This window comes from Varroa destructor, unplaced genomic scaffold (genome assembly GCF_002443255.2).
Source record: "Varroa destructor unplaced genomic scaffold, Vdes_3.0 BEIS01000001.1, whole genome shotgun sequence".
Taxonomy (NCBI): domain Eukaryota; kingdom Metazoa; phylum Arthropoda; class Arachnida; order Mesostigmata; family Varroidae; genus Varroa; species Varroa destructor.
The window spans coordinates 68,374,519-68,389,661 of record NW_019211454.1 but is presented as its reverse complement, the minus strand read 5'-3'; the positions used below and the strand labels follow the sequence as shown (position 1 = coordinate 68,389,661).

The 15,143-nt window shown below is 43.2% G+C and overlaps 1 protein-coding gene and 3 long non-coding RNA genes across 6 annotated transcripts in view; 1 reads left to right on the top strand and 3 right to left on the bottom strand.

Moving 5' to 3' along the window:
* The window catches only part of LOC111243536 (uncharacterized), a 28,093-nt gene extending 23,323 nt beyond the window's left edge, over positions 1-4,770 (bottom strand). For all 3 annotated transcript variants that reach the window (XR_015319379.1, XR_015319378.1, XR_002670524.2), the window contains exon 1: positions 4,147-4,770. This is a non-coding gene — a long non-coding RNA (uncharacterized LOC111243536). The remainder of the gene's footprint in view (positions 1-4,146) is intronic.
* uif (sushi, von Willebrand factor type A, EGF and pentraxin domain-containing protein uif) overlaps positions 1-15,143 on the top strand; it is an 81,650-nt gene that overhangs the window by 7,749 nt on the left and 58,758 nt on the right. The window lies entirely within an intron of this gene.
* Positions 7,322-8,880, bottom strand: LOC147759017 (uncharacterized). Its single transcript, XR_015319381.1, has 2 exons — positions 8,445-8,880; positions 7,322-8,117 (listed from the first exon to the last, which is right to left on the bottom strand). It is a non-coding gene; the product is annotated as an uncharacterized LOC147759017 (long non-coding RNA).
* LOC147759016 (uncharacterized) lies at positions 9,527-15,099 on the bottom strand. Its single transcript, XR_015319380.1, has 4 exons — positions 14,691-15,099; positions 12,927-13,846; positions 12,309-12,422; positions 9,527-11,330 (listed from the first exon to the last, which is right to left on the bottom strand). It is a non-coding gene; the product is annotated as an uncharacterized LOC147759016 (long non-coding RNA).

Below are 15,143 nucleotides of genomic sequence, written 5' to 3'. Positions count from 1 at the left end.
TTTGATCTTAACGGAATAATGAGCAAAACCGACACAGGCCAGAATCGAACTGCGTGTAGATCGACATAATGTAATAGTTTAAGAGATCCATGCATGGAAGACTAGACATGCAGCGAAATACGGCGGTACCGGAATATTTTCGACCAAAGCAATATGGCTGGAATTCAAATACGACCCTTAGCAATGCGTATTTTTGCGCGGCCTGGCTCTGGTCATACCCACACTCTGTCAAGCGGGCCCATATCGCGTAAATCAATTTCGTATAATAAACCTGCTTCTCAGATAGAATCAAACATAGATAATGTGCCTATCGAACATCGTGTCGCTGCAGTCGCACATGTAAACCCTGATGAACGGACGGACGGACGGACGAAGGGATAGACACGTACAATGGGGAGGGCAAAATGGAGATAGAAAACGTTTTGCTATTGCCATAATCAGTAGCAACAAAAGCAGGGGCGATGTAAGGCGAGGCCTTGGCATCGCACGACCAGTCAGACGACCAGTGCACGAGCAGTAGCACGGACGTCATTAGCAGAAGACTTTGGTACGCGCAGGAAACTACGACAACCACGAAGACAATTTACTGCTAATAATAATTATAACAATAATAGTGGTAGTGGTGATAAGGATATAAGAGGAGAAAAATGTCAATTTAGAAGATATAGTACCGTTTAATAGTAACTGGCCCATACGCAGTCCATTAATGTACATTCACCGGTGTATATATATATATATACTATATAGAGAGATACGTTTTACGTTGCGGACGCAAAAGTAGGAAATATATACATGTTCGTTACTATTTTGACACGCGTAGTACTACAACGGAAGTTAGTTGCACTTTACAACTAATTAAACTTATACAAAGCAGTATAATAGGTTCATCATCCGTCACAAGTTGCGAAAAGCCTTCGTCTTTCAAAAAAAATTATAAGATGCATCCAGACCTAAAACGGTACGATGTAGATATGTTAAGAATAGTGCATCGTAATATTCTGTCGTTCTAGATGTGTCTTGTCTAACCATGACATCTGAGATTGTGTAATAAGCAAACCATTAGCGTGTCTTGTCTTTTAGCCGAAACTAATGCGTATCTTGAGCTAGACACACATTAGTTTCAGCTAAAAGATTTAAAAACTAACGGCCAACAATATCAATACGTCAATACTGAACTCTCGTGCCGTAAATGATACGTATTTTTGGTCATCGTCAGCGATATGGGCAAAGGAAACACTTGGCCAGTGTTCAGATGATTTCTATTCTACTCACAGATGTATAGTTGCAATCGATAACTGTCTCGCAGACGAGCTGCTAGCAAACGAGCATCTGCACTATTCTGGTGCCTACGTCAGTGAATATTATTCTAGGCGTTTCCTCTCTAAAATAGAGTGTGTTATGCTTGAAATACGTTTACAAGTCAGATGGATGGAGACCTTCCAAGTTGGGGGGACATAATGAAGCGCTACAACAATCGCAAACCGTGTGACGATGTCGAAGGCGTTTCACCGACAGGGCCTCAGGGTACTGGCAGCACAGTCGACAGAGTCGTCAGCGTAAAGCAACTAGTATGTCTGATTCTATATTAGAAAGTACACATGGATACTCTGTGAACTATGAAAACCTTTATCCGCAATCCATCTGTTGTACTATGGTACACAATCGAGAAGATGCAGAACGAGCCAGTTCCAGTTAAAGACTATGAAGTACGATGCCACTAAGCAGTGATAGCATATAAATGACGATGCCATCAAGCTGCGAAGTCCTGCTAAATGGATTCGTTTTTGTAATGCAGTGTTTGATTTAGCGATTCTAAGGCCTGCCGCTTCACTCGGATTTCGCCATATCTTTACCCGATTATGATAGACTTTTTGGTAGTTCCTAACAAGTTGTACCCCAGCTCTAAACCAGTTCATCATCACATGTGATAATTAAATCGTACATAGGAGAAAAGTAAATAAGCTAACGAAAGGCACTTGGAATTTTTTCAGCAAACTGAAATTCTTCGCCCTTATTTTTTTCGTCTATGTTTATAAATGCAGGCCATTAGCCATTACATAAGTGGAAAAAGCCTATGTAAGGTATGGCAGGCTGCAGTAATTGCATGCAATTAATTAGTAAACGATCGGTACAAACTGTGTGCCAGCAGAACCGCTTGTTTTGGTCTGAAACATGGTTAGTTATTTTTTTAGCGACTGAGCCAATCGAGCGACTTCGAAAGTTTTAGACAGCATACATGGAGTCATCTGTGCATTCATAGAATCACTATGGTCCGGCAGTTAAGGCAGTTCAACATAGGGCGGCAATATAATCATCTTTGTCCTTCTTAAATTGACCACTCAACTGTTGGAGGACATGGTTTATAGTGTAGACAAGGACAGTACTTTTGTCGTCCTTCACTCTACTCATCTTTATTCTGCGTTCTATTCGGCAGCGTCCGATGGCAGGTATTGATACTTTTTCTTTTTTAATTTATTGCTGTTTCCTGGCACCTAGGGCAGCCTAGGAGTTCTGCTGCTCGCTGCTCTGAGCGGATTTGTATGTGTTCGCCAATTTTCTGCTAACGTCCATGCTTGATCTGTCGGCGGCTTTGTCGTCGTCAGCGCCATCTTACGGAGTGTTTGAGTAGGGCAGATGGGGTTGGTACCTTCACAACAACATTACTAAAAACAGCCAGCCGCCATGTTAGCCAACGGTAAGAGCAACAACATTTAAAGAGACGGCGGCATTTGCAGGACCTACAGATGAGATAGTATAACACGAATCCAACCAACAAACTACTCCAGCCCTGCCAGCACCACAATGACGATTCGTCGTGCGCCTGCTTGTATGCCTATTATTGAAGAAGTTTTGGAATGGGTTGAGATGGCGACAGCGATATAAGGAAGAACTGCTCACTCTTCTGGATGTGCGGACATCGATAGCGGTAGCGGCGTTTGCTACCAAATAAGTTGGTTCACTCGTTTACCGTCTGTCTTCTTGCTCGCTGCTAACGTTAACCGATCCAGCAAATATCGTTTCTCGCCTTGGCGCTAGCAGTAGACACCGCGCTGACGCTCGGGCAGTCATATGAAGGGATGATGCTGTTGCGATGGCAACCTGCGCTTTGTCCATTCGTTCGCTGCTTCATCGACTGACTTCTGAAAACGGCGAAGAGATGCTTTGGCGGCGGTTTTGAAAATCTCTCGCCCCACTCATGCCTTCAATCGGAGCCGAGCAGACCGAAATAGCTCAAAAAAGCAGAGTATGCCAGGACTAAGTAACATCCGAAAGAGAGAGAAAAGTAGTCAGTGGGACATCAACTATAGACCTCTGACGATGGACCAAAGGCGACCGTTTGTTGATGTTAGATAAAAGGGGGATGCTCAACTTGCTGGTTATGATCGTTAGTTTCCCAGAAATATAACAGATTGGACAAGAAGATCAACACACTTCAACGCTGACGCCTTGATATGCGTGTACCCATGAAGCTGCAGGGCCATTGAGATCTCGCAAATTCTTCTCATTAATATCATCTGTCAGTCTACGAATATAACTAATCCATCCGATTGAGCCCAAATTTCTAACCTTATTATCCCTAGCCCCACCCCAAACTGAAACATTTTTTAATGAAAACCTTAACACTCACTGACAAACTTGTTATGCTGTACGCTGCTTTTATTCGGTGTTCCGATTTAGAAAGCAGGATTTCTTCTAGCACAGTCTTGGGTGCCTGCCTCACTTTGGACAGACGTCAGCCAGCCTTACATTTCTATGGTACTAGAAGTTTGAACTACGTAAGCAAACAAACAAACAAAATATGAAATTTGTCGCCGCGTCAAACTCGTCGCATTGTCGCCGCCAAGACGCGGTAACGCCTTAGTAGTAACGCATCGAATGATGTGATCACGTTGATGTTATACGTGAATTAAAATTCGCATGAAACTTCAACGGAAGTTTGAGGCACGATCGTAGATGAGACGTAAAAACAGTGGCTGGCGAATGTAGGCAGGCTAACTTCTGTGTAGAATGAACAAAAAACGAACACATGCGACAATAGGGAAGCAGTAACTACAACTGGCTAGACATATGCTGACAACTCCCTTCGTAAGCTAGTAGTAACTGGTTTTTGCAGAAAAATAAGCGCATTTACTGTTACTTGCTTACCTTTTTTCTCTGGCAATATCGTGCAGTGAGCGGCAGTAGGCTTGGCTTGACAGTTTTCTCCCTGGCTGTCTGTCTAGACCCTACGCCGTGAACCAGTTAGTCAGTACTATCACACAATTCAGTTGAGGGTCTCACCATTGGACCGCAATTAACCTGGTGAACTCACGGGAATCTACGTGTGTGAATTGAAAGACACACAGCGTTAACGGGCGGTCTTATGTAACGACCACGAAAAAAGGGCCGAAATTAAAAATGACCAGCCGACTTAAGTCCGGGAAGGCCAATGGCTGACTTGACCAGGTAGCCAATGAACGGACCTGACTGACGACTGGCATCTACTGTGGGCAATCAAATCGTGTTGGCTTAATAGCTGCCCTGGTGAGTTGCATACCTCGATGTACTTTAATTATACAACGATGATTATAAACGGCAAAGAAACACTGCAACAAATATAGTTTTGTTTTTTTCAAAACGATCTAATCAACTTTCAGCCTTCCTTCCTAGGTCTGCAGCTGCTAGAGGCCGACGAGCACTTTTCTACACCAGATTAATAGATATATATATATTACATCACTATCGCCCATAAGTACTTATATATGTCAGCAGACGTCGCGCACTACATGTACGTACGTTTCTGTTGGTAATTGTTCGAGTTCATCTAGCCGTCGTAATATATATATATATATATATATAAAGTTATCGTTGTTATTTTCACTATAACGGAACGCATACACACTCTCCGTTCGTCGAATTTTTGTGAAAGCGTCACAAATTTACGCCGGCTATCGAGCGTCCGTGTGCAACAATGACTAGTGCTTCTAGTGGCGTAATCGCTATAATGATATAAAAGTAATTATAACAACAGTGGTGACAGTGGGATACGGCACTAAAGGAATAGGCGATCGTGGCAGCATTATGGCTACGATCACTTGTCTGTCAGGATAGCAAATTTAGTATTTGTATATAACGCTGTTGCTACTATAGCATATGGTGTCACTGACGCTGTTCGAATTGGATGCCGTGCAGGGAATTGGCAAAGCAATATCAGCGGCTGTATGAAACAAACGGCAATACGGCAACAAGCTCCACTAACGGCCCAATTAGTCATTGGCCTATCGGATAATCTTAGATCGGTAGATGTCGCCGCTGTCGCTACGATAGCAGACAAACGGTTGCCATCCCCCCAGCTTCTCTCCTACGATAATAATCATAACAAACAGTAACGAGCAAATAACCGTTAGAGCTTGCTTCTAAATAACTACGCTTAAACGAAACGATGAAATAGCACCAGCAGCGACTGTGGGGCACAAGCCAGTGTCGCCTTAAGCTTGACGCGCTTGGACCAGTACGTTGTCCATCGTGAATCGCACACCAGTAGCACAAAACAACGAATAAAGAGATCCTGAAAATAGAAGTAGCACATATTGACAACTCTCCCATTTGCCGTCGGCACTGATACCTCCATTGCCACAGCTGCTATTGCATAGTGACTTTCACATACATAGCGGTATCAACGACAGATACACGTATAGGTATTGTTGTAGATGAACTGATAACAGCGAAAAAATATATGCAAGGGGCTTATCAAGGAAAGGAAAAGGAAAACGAAAACAATGCCAAACGATGATGTCAACGCAGTGGTTGGCTAGCTGCTACATCGAAGGCGACACAATTGAATAAGGGATAGTTTCTTCTCACGTAATGGAGAACGAGCCGGTCTATTATTCATGTGCACGTTTATTTGATACCTAGAAAATCGTCATTCGGCCAGTTCGTTCTCCTTGCCCCGGGTCGCATTTTGGCTGATAGCACCATATAGGCAATCGACGTACGTAGGCAGTCAGTGACGTGTGGTCCAGACGGGTAGTGATAAACCCTCGCTGTTGGTTTTCGAAACGGGAATGAACAGCCTGATGTCACACAGTGATAACGTCATGAGTGGACTTTTAATTTGTAGCGGCTAAATGTCGCCCTGAGTTTTGCGTAGCGGAAATTGCAAAAAGAAATTTATGCCGTTTTTCCCGAATTACGAGGCGTCATCGCCTGGGCCTCCTCTGCTTTACTTTGTTTTCTACTTTAATTTGGTGTCTTTTAGCTACAAACCAGCCAAACGAATATAGGTGCTCCGCTTGCCCATATGCATAAAAACAGCAAACATACCATCTGGTAGGCGATATGGCGTATTACTATTATTACCACCGCTAGTACTTCGCGGATGTGTCGTTTTTAGTCAACATTAGGTACAATACGGCAACTCTTTTCTATAAAAAAACAAGAGCTCATCCGTCACTTTGCGACTATTTGACTCGCTGTCTTCCAGCCCCGACTTAACGAAAATTAGCCTTTGCGTTCACGTCTCGGTTCGAGCGGGCTTACGAAAGCTGCTTTCGTTTTCGTGGCAGAACACCGTAACGCGAAGCTACCTAGCCACTAGCTTCAGCTGTAGGAACGTCGTTCGCGTCTCTTCGTAACGTATACACATGTTCTACGTATGAACATCAGCGATAGCAGTAGCGGACAAAGGAAAAGAAGCGATGCAGGGACAGGAACCCGTGAAGAAAAAAGAGACGATTTTCTGACGAGAGATAGCGGTGGCGGCGGCGGCGGCGGCAGCGGCGGCGGCGGCAGCGGCAGCGGCACATTGACGCTCATGTTTATGCCTTTATACTATGATACTTTAAGAAATGGCAATTTATGGTGCGTTCAAGCTGACAAAGGGAATTTCGTTGCCACTGCTGCCAACACTCGTGAATCCCGGCGACTCGCGGATGAAGGCGAGCGAACGTGCGATCAAAATTGAACTGCTTCGATTCAAACCGATATGGTGGCTTAATTTGGGTCTTGACCGAATTCTTCCGTCTACTCCAGAACACGTTTAGTAGTTGCTTACGACAGTTGGTTGAAAACTGTGGATAATATGGTGCCAACGACTAGTAGTCGAGCAGAAACAGAATCACGCAGTAAAATTGGAAAAAGACATTTTCACTCGAAGGCTACTTAGTATACTAAATGCTAGTTATACTCGAGAAGGTACCGCAGAACGAAAACATTTTCTGCTCTGTAACCGTAAGTTCGCTCGCCGTCAACCCGAAAATGATGAATTTAGTGTACGCAAAAGTCCTCAGCTGCAGTACAGCTGTGTCTAATATCATCGAAGCAGGTAAATAAGCGTATGCCATGATCTGGGTCATTTATTGAAACGATATCGCGGAGCACAGTCTTCATGCGGTGGGATGCTCCAGATTGCCAATACACAATATGTTCCATGCGCGGCCAACTGCTAGTCGGAGCAGCTGGTCATTATCTGTGCAATCTAAAATTCGCGCGTCTCAAATCTCCGAGAAAATGCTGCATCGGCATTGTGGGCATCACCGCACACTTCGGGAGCTTTGCTACTTCTGCCATTGCCGTTCTATCTATATTACGGTATTATATATAGATGTATGTTATGTTTGGTCTAGCATCTAGCAGACGTCATTTGGAACAGTTCTTTCTGTTGGCATGCCAACGAAGAGAGATTCCGGTGGCAGCTGACATTACCTGTTTCGCACAAGTCGCATCAAATGGTTTAAAATTGCTGTTGTGTTTTTATTCTTTCGATTTAATTCTATGCAGAGCCGAGTCGGCAGACGCGAACATCACTTCCTCGAAATACAGTTCGATTTCAAACCTTTATTTGCTTAGAGTGCTTTACAAAGTGGTCATAGCTCAAAAAACGAACTTTGCTTCGTAACGGTAGCCTAGCAATCGTCAACGGAGGGGTGAGTAAGTAAATCATTACAGCTACAGAATCGCGAGAAATAACCGAGTCTTGAGACGAAGAAGTGGCAGGGGTGCCTCTGCTGAGTTACCGCCGTCACATTTGACAGCCGTTCGAGCGATCTTGACGCACACGCTTCAATCATGGCCACTGCCGTTGTTTCGGCGATCGCCGCTAAAGCCGTGGTCACACTGACGACAGTTTGTCATCGCTGAAAAATGACAGAAATGCTTTTCATAGCAAATGTCGATATCACCATACGGAAAATAATCAGAAAAAACTAAGTTGAAAACGAGTTTGCGAACATTTTTAAGCCGTTATATATATATATATATATATATATATATATATATATATATATATATATATATATATATGCTCGTGCAAAGAACACAGATGTGAGCATTACGGAGCGGAAGCGTCGGCTGGCTGTCAAGGGCATACATTTTTCACAGGAAAAGAATCAATACGTTGACGATAATGGCACGTTTAATATCGTAGTAATACCTATGGTACTGGTAGTAATAACAGTGCTTACAGGTTATACGGTGCGATTGGCAGAGGATAACAACTCGAATTGGTGGCGTTTTTTTTTTTTGTTCGCTTCCTTTTCATTATTCATTAGTCACTGGCTCATTCACGCGTGTGTAAAAGCGTCTTTCTCGCCGCGAAATCTGTTTGTGCTTCTATACGTGTGTCTGAGTACCTATTCGTGTACGTCTGCTTGTTCGACGGAGGCGGACAATGGTAGCTCTGCTGCTATTAACAGCACTCAATGCGGACCCTGTTAGGAACTCGTTGTTGTATTATATAGACAGTTGTGTGGGCGTAAGTGTGTGTGTGTGTGTGTGTGTGTCTATGAAAAGTTGGCTCGGGCAGTGGCTGCCATGTCTATAGTAATGTATGAGTGCGCTTGCAGTGACCCGCAAGCAATAGGAAGAACTCCTGGGCGAAAAGTCAAACGAATCTTGAGACTGACATGTCTGTCACGACGTTCGTCGTTGATCCAAATGAAGACGCGCGTCAAATGATCCAGCGACGTTATCTGTCCTTTGCGATGTTTCGCCTCTTCATGACTAACGTAGGGTGAATGAGGTCTGGCCTTTTACCTTTTTCGTTTTTGGGCGATGCTACTTACTTGACTATTTAGCGTTCCTTGGCAAAGATGGCGGTGAAAAGTGGTGTTCGCAAGAGGCGACATTAACGTTCTCTGTTAGGAATTAAAAAACGTTTGAGCCAACTTGCTACACATCCGCAGATGTCCTAAGATGTGTAAAAGTCGTATGGATCATACAGAAGACCCAACAGTTATTCGTTAGCGAAACGCGCTAATAATGTACATAGGCATGAAGCGCAAATGATCGGGGAACTAGCAGAAAAGTCACTTCTGATGGAACTTGATGGACGCGCTTCTAAGATAAGCGATGATCGCCTTTCGATCTATTGGTGGGCTTAAGAAACGTATTGAAATAAAACATCTGAGCCACACTGAATACTAATTGCGTTTGGTAGCAACATCCTGTACTAAAGCCTACAATCGTTAAGAAGTTCTCCACATTTTTAGATCGAGGATACATTCTGTTTCTGACCTGCTTTTGATCACTGGGTAGGATATTAGCTCACGGCAAACAAGTGGCATAAGCTTTGCAGAAGAAAACATTTGTATCCATGCCTTAATTAAATGAAATGGTTATTTCGAAATTAATAACACAGATAGATTAGTTTTTGCTGGGTTCACACTTCAACATGCATGATAACTGTCACAATATCGTCTGTAGAAATACAATTGGCCATGTTCGTTCTCTATGAAGAAAGTTCACGCTTCCTTATGGCAAATTGTTTCATAATGCTTTCACATCAATATTCTGTACTCTCAATATAGTGTTCTAGTCTTCGGAAGATAAAATACTACTTGCCGCTGAAGCGTAATGCAAAAAAAAAATATTTATTCCAATCTTGGCAGACCATGCAGGAGGGAGCCAGCTTCTTTTATGCGAATTAGGCCTTTACTCCTGGAAGAACAATCATTATTTGTGCTGCAGTTTTTAAGGGTGTCGAAAGAATAGGCGGAATAAAATTAAAAGAAAAGGTTGACAAATTGGGGGTTTTTAGCAGAGCGAGATTCCTCTTTCCGCCTATTTCTAAGCGGTAACTACTCCCGATCAGAGCGGCGTCTAGCATCGCCAATGAAGGTACCTTCGTTTTACTGCTTGTTTGTTTATCGGCATCTGGACTGCATCAGTTGACTATGATCCGTCGCATTATTACCTCTAGAAGAAAAACATCCGCACTGGAAAATTGTGAGCCCGTCATGTGGATGTGTAGTTCCCAGCAAATTCATTGTCATTCTCTATGATCTGCCCATCCATCCACCTGTCTGACTTTCGTACGTTCGCCTGACGTTCGACAAAAATCACGGCAGAATACCTGGTATTAACGTCAATCTCTCTGTTTTCAATCGAAAAGAGGACACGCTTCGAAACAGGGGCATTGCCAGCTTTTATGCTACTGTGATTGCTGTTCTGACAAGCGTTACCAATCCTGCAATTGGCGCGTTGAGCCTGAGATGGCACTTTATTACCCGCGTATTCCGGAATGTTATTGAATTGCATTTGCTGGGGTCAGTTCTCTGTGACAACTTTTCGCTCCGTTGCAAATGGCGTCTTGAGTGAGATTGCTGTCGTTGTTACTGGATGGTATAGTGGTGATGGTACCATAGTTTCGCTTGTGTTTTTATTCCTCCCGAACACTGAGTCCCTGGAATGTTGGGTTCCGGTAGCAGTTGCTGATGATTCAAGCATTCGTTAGGTAAGCACTATCGTGTTGTCGACTGATCGGTGCAAATATATGGACAGCGGCGTATTATATCTGTCTGTGTCTATCCATTGAAATCCGTGTCAGCATGGTACAAGATCTTTTGCCACTGCCGTCGTTTCGTTTAGACACTTTTACTTCTATGCCAACGGTTGTTCTATGTTGCACCTGCCTCCATAAACAACACCATCATCATCACCGCCGCCAACACTATCTGTTGTTGTTGCTGTTACCGTCGTCTCTCACCTGCCTTCGACGACGATGAGAACGGCGGCGGCGGCGGCGGTGACGATGGTTTTGACATTTGGCAGTTAAGGTTGTTGCAGTAGTTGTCATCTTCGCCGTCATCCGTGTGTGTTTGTTTGTTTGTTGTAGATCCCGTCTATCTGTTCGTTTTGCTGCCAGCTGTTGTTTTCTGTACAGCAAGAACGTTGCTACGTCCTCATAGAAAGCGGTTTGTTGATGATGACATTGTACGGCCATACCGAACTTCGGGACCCGTTACTGCAAACGGTTATATCGATCTCGGCATGCTTTTGTGTCAAAGTGTACATCGTTTATTGTAGAATGCCACTGAAATCGCGATCCGCTCATCCGTTTACCTGAAATCCTGACAGTCCGCCCACAACGATCGACTAACCAAATTTGCCAAACCCGTCTACATATTATTAGCTAGTTGACCAAAAAAACAATAATGCAAAAATCCACTGATTCAATAGATTTCGAGCAGTTGTACTGAATGATTTTAAACACATTTTTTTAACTGACTCTCTTTTATGTCGTTCGTTTATAGGATAATTTTGTAGAGCTGTTTATCAGACGCCTCCTGAGTAGCTAGTGCAGAACGGATAATGAGGCTGACGCACACAGAGATATTACGGTCACAACCAAAATCGAACCTGTCCTCTTTCGATATATTTCGCCTCGCTTGTTTTTCGCTATAGCTGATATAACAGGCATTTATTATGCTACTATAGTACCTATAAGTCTTATACCTACATGTGTATGTGTAGGATTGTTGATTGTCTCGTCGTTCGTTGTGTCTATGCGACTCGCCCGTGATATATACGTTTGGGTCTCAGTGACATTCAAGAGATGCTTGCGAATTTTGTTCAAAGCTCCCAATGTGCGCTCATTTATGGAAGGCAATGACCAATTACACTATGCTGGAGGCAGCAGCAGGGGGGCGCTTGGTGCAGACGTATAGTCTCTGTCTGCGTGGGCCTGCAATGTCGTGCCGCCGCCTTTTGTAACAAAATAAGCGGATATAGCATTTGCCATTTGTTATTAGTAGGCGAACACTGTTTCAGCTAAGTGGATTAGCAATTGAAACTCATCAACGAATCCCTTGATCAGGCCAAGTCGATTTCCAGATATCTTATTCACAGTAATTCTAGTCAGCTCTGGAGGTGTCTCAAAAAGGGAATAACTCAAGCTTGACATTGTTACAGCAACCAAAGTTGTGATTGTTGTTGTTGTTAGTGTCGTTACCATTGTTACCTAGAAAAATAGAGCATCTTCCTGTCTCGGGCAGCTGCCGCCTGACAGAACATTTTGCCCACGTGCAGACACTCGCGCAAGCCCTTACCGTTCGTTCGTGATCCGAGCTAGTATAATTCAATAATTCGTTCTGGCTTCCGACAGCGGTGGTCGTGATGGGGACGACGATGCTAACGATGATGACACCGCTTCTAAAAGACGCCTTGAAAAAGAGTGAGCGAAAATCAGCTATAGCGTTATTTCCTTTCAATCATTTTGCGAAAGGGGAAATCTGGTAGAAATATGTCCCCGATTATGACTAGAACCCACAGAGGCTATAAATTAACGATTAAACAATTTACGCTGCAGCAGCGGAATGGCAAACGTAGGCACAGTATTCCGACATTCTGTTATGTGATTTGCTAATGTCAAATGTAATTGGATAACACTTGGCGTGAATCGATCGCGTCCAGCTCTCCGGCCGGAAAAATGTTTTCAAACTGACTTCACGTCAAACCATCTAAACGTAATAGAGACGTAATTAGCCAATGGCTAATTTGACGTATTGTGCGCTATTAGTCGTCCTGTGACGTCTAACGAATAAAAATATGGCCAACCATCGCGCTGATTAAGATGTATTTGCTTTTGCTGTTCGGGTTCGCTCAAGTCGACAGTCTCTCACAACGCTTTTCGAATAGCAAAATCCCGCTAAAAATAGAGTACATACCTATTTGATTTTTGAGAAATCACTGTGTCTTTCGCTAACGGGAAAGAGACCAAGCTATATCGAGGCTCGTTTATTGAACACTAACGATCAGGCAAGCGTTCGACTATATGTAATATTTTAAACCTATAATATGACATAGGCCAACAACCTATGGATCAGATACGTTCGTAATTAACGGTTACTGAATTTAGCCATTTTGGCGGAGCATAGGTCATCCTTCAAGCAGTCTGCTAATTGTTTGCCATTCTCTGATTAAATAATACTGCAACTCACACTTAACGGTAGCTCTTAAATTTGATAAAATTAGTTAAGGAATTGTTTTATGTACGGATGAGCGTCTGTTGTCCTATACCTTGCGTTGTACTTATATCGTTGAAGTGCTACAGCATGCTTGATACACTGGCGGCAAATTTAATTTTAGAGGTTTCACATGTAGAGTTAATCGGTTAACCTTGCTGCCTTCGTTCTACTATATATTTTATTTAGTATTGTTTAGTTATTTTTAATACATAATACATTGGTTTTAATTTTGACCAAGGCAGATGCTTTTGCTCAGCTGTTTGTTACCTACTCTATGCCGATGTTGCCCTTTATAAATTTTACTACAATTGTCATTATTTATAGTCTGTTGTGAATTCAAGTTTCTGCCTTTCATTTTGGATTCCCCTGGAAACCTCGTTATAGTTCGGTAAAATTTATCTGTGACTATCTTCTTTTTTTTTTTCGTCGTCCGCAGCTTATCAGCGTCTTATGCGGATTAGCGTTTCGTTCGAATCCCTGCCGTCGCATGCGCCCGTACGTAAGCATATACAGTTTGTACCGTTGCCAACGTCTTTACCGCTGTCTTCAGCAGTGTCGCTGTGTACAGTTAATCGGAACGTGTGCTGACGTTTTGCTCGCTCACTCGGTTACCTGCCCGACTGATTGATACAACAAGCAACAAATAAACAAATTTCTTTTCATCTGGCTAGTTCGAGCGTCGACTCGCGCGGTTATTTAAAAAAAAACTTCGCCGCTAACAATAGGCCAAAACAGGCCGACGAACAGTACCAGCAGCGCCGCCAAAATCAATATAATAATAATAATGACGTATCTACGCCATACGCTGGACCCACTATAATTATCTTTCAAGTCAACGAACTTAAACTAATCGTAGCACTGCCGGCCTCACTCGTTAACGGGCGATTTGTTGGACAACACAGAAAAAATTAATCGCACGTATTTCAAAGAGTGAAGGATCATACTAGCAGGTTAAATGTGGCTGTTAAACCACCGCCCTATGCTGATTTATTATGATCAAGGGCGTAAATAGAGCTGTTTTTATTCATTTGGTCCTTTTCTTACAAAGCTAAGGACCACTACTTATATCTTTCGAGCTATAAGGGCAACTCAATCATAGCGTTTGAAGTGAATCATACCAGAAACTATAATAGTTTATAATAGGTTTCATCAACTATCTGAATTCTAGGGTTAATCAAACGTGTCACCTTCAAAAAATGTAGGTGTAACACTATAATAACCTTCAGCATGGATGGTAATCTTATTTAATGTAATCTCATCGTAATTTTGACTATTCCTGACAATTATATTGTATATTTAGCGGTCAGGAAGAAAAAATCTCAAAGAAACAAGCAAATGTACATCGATAGAAAATATTTGTATGCGTAATGTTATATAAAAAACAAAAAAAAAACAGCTCGTGTGCGTTCGTATAGGTGCGGTCGTGTGTGTGAATGGCTATCCTGTTCATATTCACTGATTTACCGTGAGGACGCCGGAATCGGTCAATAGCAGACGCACGACCGGACGTCGTTAGGGGATGGGCCACACCGTCAACATAGAGGAAAACGACAAAATCTGTTGCCGTTTTCTGACGGTTTTAGTGGAAATTTCAGCTCTCGTGATCGAGTCCCTGTTGTTGACTACCAAATGTCTTCTCTCTTACCCCCCGTACTCTAGCGGCAGCCGCTGCGCCAGGGAACCCGCTACGGCTGTTCATTGACATCATCCATCCACCCAGCCTCCTGGGTGGCGGATACTGGCGACGTGGATTCCGGCCAATTTGATAGACCCGCAAGAACTCATTCTCCCGCCTCGTCTTTTCCTTTCCCTCTGTCTGCCTCGCTTTCGTTTTTTGACAGGCTTCCACCACGAGGCTTTCCAATTTTTCCTGCAAGAAGCGTTCTGAAAGAGCGAAATTATGTAAATTCGTCGAAT